General features: G+C 37.9%; 1 protein-coding gene across 4 annotated transcripts in view; it reads right to left on the reverse strand.

Moving 5' to 3' along the window:
- USP22 (ubiquitin specific peptidase 22) overlaps positions 1-13368 on the reverse strand; it is a 113284-nt gene that overhangs the window by 86424 nt on the left and 13492 nt on the right. The window contains exon 1 of one of the 4 annotated variants that reach the window (XM_075515327.1): positions 8553-8742. The exons of the other annotated variants lie outside the window; for them this stretch is intronic. The gene's annotated coding sequence lies outside the window, so the exon portion shown is untranslated. Of the gene's footprint in view, positions 1-8552; positions 8743-13368 lie in introns of those variants that run through there. 4 annotated transcript variants of the gene reach the window in all.

Below are 13368 nucleotides of genomic sequence, written 5' to 3' on the forward strand. Positions count from 1 at the left end.
AAAAGAAGGGTGGACAGCCCAAACTGGCAGTGAAAGGAGCTGAGGGGAACTGTGCCAGAACCCAAGCTGTTGCTGTGGCCCACAAGGCCAGAGAGGCAGAAGTCGAGAAGCAGCACTAGAAGAGCACTGAAGATGATGTAGTGCTGGCCTTGTAGCTAAGGCTCTGCATCTCTTGAGACTGAAGCCCACATTACAATAATGCATGTGTTACAGGTATCGGCCACAGGAAGCCTGTCTTTGCCTACAGATAAGGACATACGATCCAACAGTCTCAAAATCTGTCAGCAATCACAGAAGATACAAAGAAGTATTCCTTTTCCCATTGGCCAGTGTTTTCCTAGCCAGGAAGAAAACATCTCCCATCACTAACGACTACAAAAACGGAGATACAAGAACAAAAGGGAGCATAAGAAAAAAAAAAAATTTAAAGCCCCACAAATACATGAACAATCTTACAGCAACAATTCCAGTGTCACTGTTGTAGACTTGTAAATAATGATACATTACTATTTTGAAACAGAATTTCTATTCCATGCTAACATTTATTCTGTTCATTCATCACTTGGACCAAACCAGAAAGACATGTCTGAATTTCAGAAAGTTTAAGTACTTTGAACTTTTATCAACTTCAGACTGCCGCAACCCTGAAAATTAACCCATCAGTAGACTCCAGCTAAGTGCTACATGTTAACGACATGCATCATCTCCTACAGCAAAGGTATGAAGATTTGACAAGAACATTTTGTGCTGACCTGCCAGACCCTGCTCTCTTCACTTGTCTTCTGTATTTAGGAGAGGAAGTGCTAAACCCTTAACTCAATATAAACATTCCCTTCCACAAAGGCTGATCACTTTAGTTTAGCACCATTTACATGCCACCAGTATTATTTCCACATCTTCCTTTTTAGTAGGCTGCTTGATTACATAATGCCACACATTGAAAACAAAAATTAGTAGATTATAGTGTTTGGTTTCATTTATGGACATTGTGCTTGGTTTGTCATTTAATGCAAAAAGTGTTAGTTTAATTTAAAGCATGGATATAAAAATTAGTTAAGACAAAACAAATACAGACTGCAGCAGCCAGCTGGGCTCAATGGCTAGGAAAGCTTATTAGGCAAAGCACATGCTTTTAGCTAGAACACACCTCTGCATTCCAAAAAGAAATCCCAGAAGGACAGCAAGCTTTCGCAACACAGGGATAAGAAAATCAAGCAGAAAAATCCCTAGGTTGTCAATTACAGTGAAGGCCTATTTCATAATATCAACAACAGATCTTCCTTCCTATTTTCCTTGCTCTTTAAAGGACAAAATAAAACAAAAACAAGGCACCTCCACTTTTGCCATTTTGCTAGCCACGTTTTAAAGAGAAGCCTGTCTCTAGAAAAGCTTCACCTACCCTCTACTGTTCCAAAGGAAGATACTGGAAGGGCTGCAGAAAAAAGGGTGAAAATATAATTAAGTGCTGATAACATTACTTTCAGGACCTAAAACATCCCCTTCTTCCTGACATCAAGCACGAAAACATACCCAGAGCCATAAGCATTATTCAATCTGTCTGTGTAAACACCAGTTTCTTTCTGAATTAATTAGGTTTCATAAAGTTATAATACCCCTATTAAAATATGAAAGATGGAAAGGAAGAAGACATTTCAGCCAAAGTGCTACCCAATCCTGGCGTGATAAAAAACAATCCACCCTCCTGCTACCAAATACAGCAAATGCTAAGCCTCCTTTTAAGTACCTTCAGAAGGGAGTGAAAAAACCAACAAAAAACCCAACCACCACCACACACACCAAAACAAACAAAAAAACCCCATAACACCACCACAACACTTTCGTGGAGTAAAGACTTATCCTACAAAGCAATTGGGGAGTTCTGAGAACCATTTCTGGTAGCCAGCTCCAAACAACTGTTAGCGACCTTTTGAAAGGAACACTCTTTCTACTTAAATAATTGAAAAGCTGAGGCTAACAACTTAAAAAAATCCTAAAACTATTCCAGTTCTTGAAACTATTCAGAGTTCTGCAGAACAGGAACCATCAAGACAGAATGCTTTCAACAATGCCACTGCTCCATTCTACACTGCATCTTTTTGACAATACTTCAGAACGCATAATATGCACGTTGCTTCACATTCTCACAACAGAACACTCTTTAAATTAAAATACTGGAACTCAAGTTACAAGAAAGCAAAGAAAAACGTTTAAAGGTGCCGAAGAACATCTTAAAACCATATCCAAAAAAAAAAGCTTTTAAATCTCAGTGAAAGACAAAAACCTGACTTTGAAAAGAAACATAAATGGATTCACCTTCAGCAGTTTTAACTACTGCCATTATATGTATCAGCTCAGTGGAAGTATTCAAAACACAATACTCTCACCTTTCAGATGCTCTACTAACCGTTATGTCGGTGCTCTGTAAGCAAGGAAAAGTAACATGCTACATAATACATAACATTCTGTTTCTTTTTGGTGAAGACATTAAGATTTCTATCAAAGATTTAATTTTGTCCACTGCCAGAGAGCTAGAAGAACAGTACTTTGATGTAGAAGACAATTTGCCTGTCAAAGTTAATGAATTACTCCAGTTACTCTTTGATTAATCACACAGAAATTAAGAACGCAGAGAAAAGGTTCTCTAAGAGAGGGGAAATTTTTCTGAAAGTTTGCAGGCAAATTCAAGTGTTTTTCATCAGTACTGTGAAGCCATCCCCAGGCATTTCTTTCTCAGTAATGAAATAATTCTTGGAATTAAAGTGCCAACAGACTTAATCAGAGCAGGATTTTCTGACATCCCGTTTCTGATAATCAAGTGATAGCAGTGGTAACTGATGAGGGAAGTGGGGAAACAGTACTACCTACATGCGTTTAGCCCAAGATCTGATTAGGACTCCCCAGTCCACCAATCCCAGGTAAAATTTATCTCCTAAGAAAAATGAAGAAAAGATTTATCAAATATGTCCATATTCCATGTGACCCTTTGGAGAAGTGTTTTTGCATAGCAAACTCATCACTATAGTTTTGCTAGAGAAAAGCCAAATGATGACACTAAAAAGAGACAGGAGAAAAAACATCACATAGTGGATGGCCCAGGAACACTACGAAGAAAGGGGGAAACAAAAGTCTAGTGAATGTGACAACATCTTTGGTATCACTATTGCAGATAACTCCTTTAGCACTTGGTACAACAAACGTGAAGTATATATAAATGCTGTTCTGTGCAGTGTCAACTACTAGAACATTTAAATATGCAAGCATATAGTGCAGCTAAAAGTTCATTTCACCATTTATGTAAGATTCATCTTCAGTTTTAAACAAGACGTACAGTTTGTCCTCCAAACTGTAAACTATTTCATGAAAACAAAGACAGTAACCCTCCCAAAAAAATGTCCATGATAACAAGCAGGAATAGCTATTTGTACATATCCCTTCAAATTCTGTAAACCAGCTCAGTTTTTATGTTTCAAGAAAAAAAAAAATATGATTTTCCTCTCTGTATCTTGCAAAACAGGAGTACCGCAAATAAGATCAAAACTGTTTCAGCCGACTTCGTTAACGTCTCCCTTCTCCTCCACTGCCTCTTGGGAAACTTTGGCTTTTGAAAAGAACTGTCCCATACATTAATCTTCCTTATCAAATGAAAACACAATTTATGTACATATATATACACACATACACATGTTAAAGTGTAATCATTCTACTTAGAAGAAAGAAAAGGTAATTTGAATCTCAATTTCCTGTAAAGATAGTTTCAGAAGGTACTTTATGTACTTGAGTACATACTGAGCTCCAGGAAGCCATTGCAAATTTTCTATCCAAAAATAATAGCTGAACACAGGTATAGTTTGTATGATGGGAAAATACATGGTTTTTTGTAGAGGTCTTGCTCTATTTATGTCTACTTATATTAATGCCATAGACATTCAGTAGTTAGCATCACACACTTGGACAGAAGCATATCAGTTTCTCTAAGAGCAGAGAGACCTTTAAAAAGAGATAAATGCACAAGGAGAAACTACAAGACATTCATCAGTTACAGAGAGCATTCTGGAGCACATGCACCTGACAAATTAGTAGCACGTGGCATTTTAGTAATAACAGTGCCTGCAGAAGATGCTTGAAAGAAGGGAAGAAGATAGTCTGCTTATGCATTACAGGTGATTGCCAGCAACAACTCATGCACATGCCATTGATTCATTCAGACAAGATAGTCAGAACGACAGTTACTGTCACACTTGTCAAGCATAAAAAAACATAACTTAGATTATACCTGACATTAGCAAATACTAGGCCCACAGCATGTCCATTAACACTAATAATTAAGATAAGTAGTGTTTCATTTACCAAGAGAGCATCTGTACAGTAAAGCTGCAGACTGCTTTCAGAAAAAAAAAAACTACTCAGATATGATTTACAGTTTATCTTATCAGAAGAGTTTAAGGGTACTTGGGCACACATGCATTTTCATGTAAAGCAGAACACAGAAGAGACAACTTCAGTTGTATGAATATAATAATCGTGTTATTTAAATAATCTATTTGGAAAGCAAAAATTATAGATCTGAGGACTCCCAACTGAAAAAGACACACAACTCAAGACTGGAACATGCACTGGTGGAACAAATTGCTTTTTAACTCCTATGGCAAACATGACCGAGCTATTTGCAGACAGCAATTGTGACAAAAATCAAATAATCTTTTTTGATCATCCAAACAGAGACTGGGTGTCACTGGCATCTACAAAGCCAGACTGGGCCGTAGTCAGGGACCTCGTAATTCTGTTTAATGGAATCTCACTTTAACATGGCTGCCACGATTCAAGCAAGCTACAAGAAAAGGAAGTCTCCTCTTTGCCAGCTAAACTCCTATAGTCTGTCTAATGATGAAGTAGAACCCACTGTTCCTCAGGACACTTGCTCAAGGACAGCAGAGCTTACTCAGAGCTATGAAGGAAATACCTTGAGTCTGAAAACAGGATGGGAAAGCAATATGCAAGCAGCCTTCCGAGTACAGCTTCAGATTCGACACAATGCTCCAGAACGGATGGGAAAAGAAGGCTCCAGCATTCACATACTTAGAAAAAGATTACTGCCATGTCTATGATAAAAAATACTGACATCTTCACGATAATCCTAAAATACGGGGCTTGTGCATGTGTGGAGTTAGTTACACCAACATCAGTGTAACTATTCTGTGTACCAATGTAAAACTGCCTGCAGTATGAGAATTTATTAAAAGATTGAATTGAAAACTGGAGACGAAGCTGGATCACCAGATCTTTTAAATTCTCAAAAAACCCAAAAAGCATTACTGGAAAAAAAGCAGTAGCTGTAAAATCTCACAATCCACTGTGCAAAAAAGTTGCTCTGTTATTTGGTTTAGAATGTAAGGTGGTCATCTGAAACAGAAGGGCTTTTGCAGTTCATACAAAAATTATTCCTGGACCAGCCCAACAGATCTCCCTAAGGCATAGCTCTTTGAACACCAGAAGTTCAAACTTGCAGGTCAACAGGTAAACAAAAGAGGTAAGCAAAAATCTTGTTCCCTTGCAGGAGTGGGGGGAGGAGGTGCCAGGTAAAGAGGAAGAGAAAGCAGTCCTATACAGATGGATTCCAGTTACTCAAGACTGCTTGGCAAGCAGATAATAGGTTGAAATAACCAGAAGTCCATTTAGAGATAAGAAATCATTCTGCAGTTCTTCAGAGAAGGGATTATTACCACTCAGGATTTACAAGCATTATAAGATGGTCAGCTGCAACACCTTAAAATACAGATTTGCCATGTTTGATAAATATTCAAAATACAGTCCATCCTCACCAGCCATTGCACTGCACATTCAGTATAAAACAGGGGTTTGGAAAATTTACAACAAATCCTCCATTATCTTAGTCACAAAGTAACTAAAAAAGTGGGTCCTTTCACATTTTACATACTGGTCAGACTTCACCTCTAACAATCAACATAATAATGAAGATTTTGCAAATTTAAAAGTTGACTAAAATATTACAAGAAGCAGCCTGGAAAGACTGACCCCTCCTTTGCTTTTCTTCCTAACACATTTCTGAAAGAGACTAAAGAACAGCGCTCTACAGTAGTAACAACTTTTCCAAAGTGGCCACTATTTCCATCATTCTTCAACGAGACTCTGGGGGAGGGAACAGAGGAATGGTGTATGCATGTACAAAACCACTACCTGTTCTTTGCAGCACTTTCATTTTTCCATCTTTACAGCAAAAGAAGATACTCTCTCTCCTTGGGCAGCTAGATCCTGCTTCTACTAAGGAAAGAAGTCAGAAACAGCAGCTATTTCAAGGGATAGCAGTTCCTTATTCCAAAGGTTTTATGCAGCTCTTTTGCTAACAAATATTCTCTTCGAAAACGGGAAAAAAATTCAGAGCAACCACTAATATTGTATGTAATTTAAAAGAAACCACTAAATTCCTCTTTAAATCAAAAAAGGAGACAGTAACACTGACAGACATGCACATCCAAAGAAGTTACCAAAAAAAGATAAAGGGGGGGAAGTTATGCATGTGGTCTAGCTATGCTGCTCTGACAAAACACAGCAGACCTTGAATCCTCTTTAATTGATCTTTAAATTAGTGAACCTGATTCTTAAGAAGACAGAGAAGAAAGATTCTGTACTATACTGGATACCACACACCTTGAAGTACCTCATATTACATTTTATTACATTACATTCTCCACTTTTCCTTCCCAAGGTTAAGTAAATTACCATTGATCATATATGTATTTTTTTAATATATATACAACATACACACAAAAACTAATTAAAGTAAAAAATCCATGGCAATGATATTCTGTGCAATGAAATGAAGTATTAAATCCTCAAAATTCAAGTTGAGACTTTAAAAAGTTAGGATTTGGAAACACATTTATGTTGGCTAAAAATACCTCTGCGCTCTACCCAACAGCAACATCACAAAAAAGAAATAAATAGTGTTCTTACAGGCTTCTAAACACCAAAACACATTTTCTCATCACACAGTTCTGGTCTCTCATGATACGAGATAAAGTTCAATAGGAGTCTTCCATGAGACATGGGGATTGAAATAATAAATTTTAAAACTATTCACAATAATTATTTGCATTTTTAGTAAAACAATACAGATGAAATCACTGTATGATTAACACTAATACGACAGAAGAGTGAGTGTTCATTGTACCAGTACTTAATAACTGAACATAGACTGACTGGAACAACCTAAGTGATATTTTTCTTCTTTTATGTTTAAGGTAATACTGTGAAGAAGGAGAAAGCTTTACCAAAAGTAACTACTAAACCTGCCTTTACATACATTTTTCTACTTTGTTTTGAATTAATTACCTACAGATACACATACATCTACATATAAAACACCAATTCAATGCAAGACACTGCCTGATAAACAAGACAGAACAGTGCAAAAAGTTTAATGAAGCACAGGCTTAAGAAAGAACCAACCACACACTTCAAACACAGAGACTGCTAGCAAAACTAATAAAATTAATGCTTTGTTTGTTGATCATACATGAATTATAATTACAGTTTTATTGCTCTGTATTTTGTCCAAATATACCCCAGTGTACCTTGGCACAAATCTATGCTTCAAAAATCAACGGAGTAATTAGAAAAGCTGTCGAAAATGAGTACATCGAGTAATATTTCCATAATTTCTCCTAAGAAATTATTAACAGAGATTAGATACCAAGAGCAATGCTTTTGAGGGATGTAAGAGTATACTCATTTAGTTTTCCAATTAAAAAAAAAGTTATTATATCCAACTGGCTTCCCAGCAGCCAATATAATGGTACTTCAAGATTCTCTCTAAAAAACAAGGAATGGTGGTAGAAGCACAAAATCTTACATGCTATCACAGCACAAAAAAGACAGGTTCTTGTTTTTCAGACCGATAGAAAAATTTTCTTTTGTTAAGTGGTTTTAAATTTTAATTTCAACACATGCATGCAGCAACAGAGAAAGTTATCAGTTATGTTTAACATGCAGCTACACAGACTTTGCACAGAGTATCAGCATTTAAAAGAAATACAAAAAAGCAAGAAAGTCCATCCATGTGAAAAAGCTGTGTTCATGCAAACGGGGAGGCTAAGTCTACACAATAATTTCTGCTGACGTTATAACGTCCTTCAGGGAAATGAAACTTGGCCAGCAGTGTCTGCTCCAAGGCCTCATGTTAGCAATCTTGTATGAGAACACGCTGCTGGGAGGGACAGAATCAGCTATACCACCAAAAACCACTCCGACAGAATCAAGCCAAAATCATACTTCACCTTTGAGATACAGAGGAATAGTTAACCTGAACAGTACTCTGCCTTGTTGCTTGAGCAGCTAGTCACTAGAGTTACTTCCCTGGTGTGTCCTCACTGCTTACACCAGGGGTTTCCCGAACCATCCCTATTATGACACTCTCTTCCCCCATCATCTCCCCACCCAAAACAAAAGGCTTTCCTTCCAACTCTTCTACCTTCCCTCACTTTGCATTAGATGTTGTATGGGCTTCCATCTCTCATTATTTTCAGTTTACTTACTTTCCATACAGAAACTGAAAAAAGTTTTTTGTTCTGCTAGAAGGTAATAATTTATATTAGGTGGATATAAGCAGAAGACTGAACTGCAGAGAAGCCTGAACAAGCCAAAGGACAGATGGTATGGGTTCTGTGTGTCCTGCCTTCCCTTCTGAATTTCAGTTCTCTCCCCAAACCAACATGGATGGTCTGCAGGTATTCACAGCTTCCCCTCAAGTAGGGAATCCATCTGATGCAATCTCAAAAGTTACCACATTGCATTCCAACAGAGAAACATCATCAAAAGGTAGGACTCCACAAGCTCTGCCCCAAAGTTGCAAATGACTGAGGTCTGAAATCAATCAGTTCAAGCAAATAGATAAGCTTAATGCTTCTTTTCTCCCAACTGAAGAATTTAATTTCGGAGGGGGGGGAACAGCTGCTTTGGACTTGAACATCTGAAACTGCAGTCTCACTGGGAAAGAGAGAACTAGGGTATTTATCGTTATTTGCTTTCCTTGTTCTTCCCCATACTACAGGAACATTAACAGTTTTCAGAAACTCTTAATTATTTATTGCTCCCAACATACTAACAAATATTCTTTGGCAGATGAGCTGTACTTTTTAGTATGCTCTTCCATTGACCTAGCTGATCCGTTTCCAAAACTAAGATAGACTTACCAACACCTTCTGCTGGTTAGGGCATTAGCTGGTATACTAACAGCTCATTAAAGCTCCAGACCCCTTACCAAAGTTAACATAATAGCAGAAGTTTGTGCATGCTTGGCATTGGTGGGGAAAAAAAAAAAAAAAAGTTGTATTTGCCATTAAAAAGAACCACAGTGCAATCTGTGTTTTGGTAAGAACCGAGAACTCATCTTGCAATTTGTTCTAAACAAATCCCTGCTTCTGCACTCACAGAAATGGTACCAGTAATAAATTCAACATCTATAATGCACGTGGCAAGACAGATTCAGCCTCAATCTATCATTTACTCAGACGTGTCAGTGGAGGCCAGAAGTACAACAGAGAACTCAACCTTTCCCTAGTCAGCTCCGAAGAGCTGTGTAGGCTACCCCAGCAGCAGGATATAGTTGTCTGGGCTCTTAAAGCCTCTATATACAGAAAAATGAAAAGCTAATACATATGCACAAACCACAGCATTGGGATAGGGGTGACAAGGGAAAACATGGGAGCGGGGGAGCAAGTTAATTACCAAGTCTTTTTTTACCTGAGCAAAAACCAGAACTGCCCTGGCATACTTCGCTTGAAAAACCAGTTAAGAGCTTGAAGCAAAACCAGGGGAGGATTCTTGAGGAAATTACTACAACTGCAAATTACCAGTAATCTCACACAGAGTAGAGCAAAAGTATTACATGAGATCCCATACAGATTTCTAGTTCCGATCTCTTGCTTTGTTTCTATGGTTATAAACGTGTGCAGTGTTTTGTGGACAAATACATGGTCTTTACGCTTTACAGCGGGATTAAAAAAGAATTTGAGAGTACCGCCTCAGGCCTTCTTGAGAGTATCAGGAGTTGCTTAAAAACTATCCCTGCCAAGTAAAGAGGTGGTTTACTCAGGCCTAAAAGAAGTCCTTCCTAGTTCTGACTTTCAAGATAGTGTTTTCCTATAATCCGGTAGTACAAATAATTGAGGCACAAAGAATGAAAAGTAGGGAAGGCTGCATGACACACATAATTTGGGTAATACTGGAACAAACTTTCTGACACCACATTTTTGCCTGGATCTTGACCTATGGGAACACATTCATAATAATGTAACTTCTATGGCAACTTTTCTTAAAATATAAGAGAAGATAAAATTATTCATGACACAGTGCCTAGCCACTGGACATTATGATATTTATGCTGGAAATACACTGGGAAAAGCATATTAGCAAGTTTATGTCTGACTAAACAATCAGTAAGTCTCACTCCCCTGGCAATCAAACACCACTGTGCACAAAAAATGTAGTTTTTTCAGAAGCTATCCATTAAACAACTTGCATTTTTCTACAGCATGCATATGAGGGCAAATGTTAAGTTGTTCTGGGGAACCTCAGCTCCTGTACCAAAAAGCCACCAATTTTCCTCTTCAGAGCTCTACGACATCTCAAAGACAGAACAGCTACTGATGTAAGGGCTTGCAGAAGCCTTACAAGGGACAGATGTGACCAAATAACAGTGGTGACCTGTACTCTGTGATCTGGCTTACAGTATCATCTTCCAGTGGGCCCAAAAAACAAGGAGTTTGTAAGTTACAGCTATAAATTCCAGGAACAGGATAAGTAACCTTGGGTATTTAGAGCAGTCTAGAATAAAAATTCCAAGTGAGATAAAATTATAACCACTTAACCTAAAGTAGTTGTAACTACACCAAACAGCATTGTACAGGCCAGTGCCTAGATATGCTGGCCATTATCAAACAAGAGTTCACAACATTTCCCCCTCTTTTGAAAGATTGTAAGGACACAGATGGCAGAAGAAGTTACAGTTCTTCAAAATCAAGCCAATCTAGTCATTAGCACATGTTCTTAAAGAAAACATAAAACTTCCACAGCACCCAACTATTGCAGAGAACACAACTAAAACAGCAAGGGAGACACTGTTTAATTCCTTTTTAAATTCCCCTCACCCTACCTTAAGAGCTTTCCTTCCTTTTTCATCTGAACACAAAACAGAACTTCCCTACAAGCAAAACCAGAAAAATTAACCATGATCGGAAGTTCATCTACCTCTTTACCAGTGCTTCACAGGAATGCGTTTCACTATATAATAGCTTTTCCTCCCTGAAGTCAGAGCAGTCATAAAAAAGGGGGAGGGGAGGTTGATTGCACTAGTTCTACAGCATCTGGCTATGCAATAAGACTCTTGAAATAATTTTCTCTAGTGTAGCATATAGCCAACAAATCTGGCAAGAAGCAACTTTAAGCATGTGTTGCTGTGACAGCAATGAATTATCACCCCAGTCTGCAGCAAGATTAACACTTACAACCTTGGCATGAAGAGCAGTCTGCTCAGATAGTGTGTCAGGACTAGTGCTCCATGATCAGACTCGAAAGGGTGGGCTCACGTTAAGAAATTAAGAGCACAGAAATGAAGACATTTGCCTAAACTGTAAACAAACAGATAATTTCTAGGGGAAAAGACAGTGTACCGCCAAAGAAGTAGGAACACCAAGGGAAACTCGAGGTATGGAAGGAAAAAAAGAAAAAAAGAAAAAGCAGCCATTGAAAAACAAGGTACTGCCTATGACAGACGACATGCTCCAAAGAACAGTTACAGAACAAAAACAAAAATTAGAAAACAGCCGACCAGATTTCTCCTGCTTAACACAAACACATTAAATTATCCAGTCAAACCAACCTGACACAAAATAAGCTTCTCCGAAAGCTAGGTACAAATTGTAGAAAAAAAGCAATCACTGAGTCCAGCTTAGGAGGTTACTCATGCCGTGTTACAGAGTTTGTCAAATCTCTTGTGTTCTACAACAGTACATGCCATTACCTGCGAGTTAAGTGCAGATTCAAAAACAGCTTTGGCCTCATTGGAAGGTGAGAGATGACATTACATCAAAACCAACTCTACTAAGGAGTTCTGTTTGGCAGATTCATGGTCATCCATTCCACTTTTCCAGCTAACTGACCACAAAGAGAAGAAACCTGAAAACAAGCTCCTTACCACAAGTTTCTTAAAACAAAAACTGTAGAGGGAAGTGAAGAAAGCCATGAGGGTGAAGAAAACGTGGTGGAATCACCTTCCTGCTTGAACACTCGCCATACTTAGCCCTTCTTTTGCTTTGCAGAATCGACAGGACTACAAAGCATGACTTCTGCTCTTTGATCTGGTTTACTAGAAATTTTTCTATAATACAGTTGAGATTCCACCAATCATCAGCTTCACCTCTGACACAACTTTGCTTCATGAACCAGAAGAAATGTATAATATTAATGCTGATAGAATTGATTTCACAGATTGTATGTTCTACTTCCAAGATCTTAACTTGAAGGAAATACTTCAAGAAGTTAAGCCGTGTGAGTTGAAGCATATGAATAGGTGAGGTTAAAGGATTCAGCACTGAGGAAAACCAGGACAAAAGGATATCACTTCTTAAAAAAAAAAAATCTAATTCACGAACTATTAGTAGTAGCTGGATATAAAAGTATCTTAAAGTGACAGGAACAGTCTAGTGGGCACCACAATCAGCATGGTTTTACATAGAAAACAGCTTTCTGCATGACAAAAGGAAAATTTTACAATTTCCCTGAAAAGCTTTATTTCAAACACATACCTGTAAGTAGATACAACATACCTCCAAACTCTCAAATATGACAGCGTAAGAAAGAATTAAGAGAACAATGTGTGTTGAGAATTTTGTAAGGAAGTTATCACAATTCATCTATCTTGCTAGGAAATTAGCTCCAATTCTCTGAGATTAGAAGCTCCTCTGTAAGTAAAAAGGTAGGAAAGATGTTGTCTAGCGAAGAGGAGTAAACACTGAGTTGAAGCAGATCCTGTAACTGAAGTCAGTTTGAAAAAATCTACTTTGTAAAGAAATCAGGGAAGTGCATCTAAAGCTTTTTAATATTGGCTTATAATGATGAAATGAATGCTGTATTGGCTGGGAAGACCAACCTTCATCCAAGGGGCACAGTTCAGTGTGAAGTGTCCACAGACTGGACGTCAGTCTTCTGGAACAGGGCACTTAAGCTCCGCTGGACTGCTCTGAAACACTAATTAATTCATACTATTCATAGAGATCATACTTACTGCTGCCATCTATGGTTGATCAATCACGAAAACAAAAACCAAACCAAATCAATCCTAACAAAAACACA

This window comes from Mycteria americana, chromosome 12 (assembly GCF_035582795.1).
Source record: "Mycteria americana isolate JAX WOST 10 ecotype Jacksonville Zoo and Gardens chromosome 12, USCA_MyAme_1.0, whole genome shotgun sequence".
Taxonomy (NCBI): domain Eukaryota; kingdom Metazoa; phylum Chordata; class Aves; order Ciconiiformes; family Ciconiidae; genus Mycteria; species Mycteria americana.